The sequence below is a fragment of the Anarrhichthys ocellatus genome, unplaced genomic scaffold (genome assembly GCF_004355925.1).
Source record: "Anarrhichthys ocellatus isolate YVR2014 unplaced genomic scaffold, GSC_Weel_1.0 scaffold256, whole genome shotgun sequence".
Taxonomy (NCBI): domain Eukaryota; kingdom Metazoa; phylum Chordata; class Actinopteri; order Perciformes; family Anarhichadidae; genus Anarrhichthys; species Anarrhichthys ocellatus.
In genome coordinates, this window is record NW_022280284.1 from 12,925 (window position 1) to 13,974 (window position 1,050).

The following is a 1,050-nucleotide window of genomic DNA, read 5'->3' on the forward strand; positions in this document are numbered from 1 at the left end:
TAAATATATTATTATTATTATATAAACTGTAAATATATTATTATTATTAGATAGACTGTAAATATTAAAATATATTAATATTGTATTTTTTTTATCAAAGATATTAAAACTTGTGAACAGAAGATGAGAAAAAATATATATATATTTTTCTTACTAAAGCTTTGATGAGAAATATGAAAGTTTTGTTCATTTTGTTCAGATGACTTTATTCAGAATCATGTTGTGTAAAAACTGTACACATATTAAACAGTGTGTTTAATATTAATACATAGAAACACAAGAAAATGTTCTTTAACAGGTTTAATAGGGGACTTCAGGACCTGACGGAAGCCTGAGAGAGGAGGACGCTCTGCGGGGCGGAGCCTCAAGTTGTTCACACAAATCAGTACAATCAGAACGAAAGTAGTGTCAATGTGCCCTTCAAAATAATACTTTTTTATTGTTACTAAGCTACTAAAGACATGAGCTGTAAATTATTATTTGATCATTTTAATTTTTATTCATTTAATGTCATTATGCAACACAACAAACACACGATAAACAAAACAAAACCCGAGTAAAATAAATACATAGTTTTGATACACATATTTATATAATAATTTTAATTAATAAAATAAATAATTACACAACATAAGTGTTTATTATATTAAAGATTGTTTTTTCACAAGTAAAAGTAAAAGTATCATCAGTAAACATCAACTTCAAGTACCAAATGTGAAAGAATAATATATATTATATTAAAGTATTATAATTATTATATATTATATTACAGTATTATAATTATTGAGATGATCGCTTTAAAGCTTTGGGGCAATTTTTTATATAATATATAATAATAATAATAATTTATATAATATATAACAATACGTCATCATTTATTATTTTATTGTATCTCATAATGAAGTAACTAAAGTTAAAAGATATATATATATATATATTTTATTATTCCCGATGAAACTGAAGAACCGGAGATTTTATTTTGAAGGTGACGACAGGAAGCGCTTGTGTTCATTGTCACTGACGTCAGACGGCGTGTAGGGGGCGGGGCTT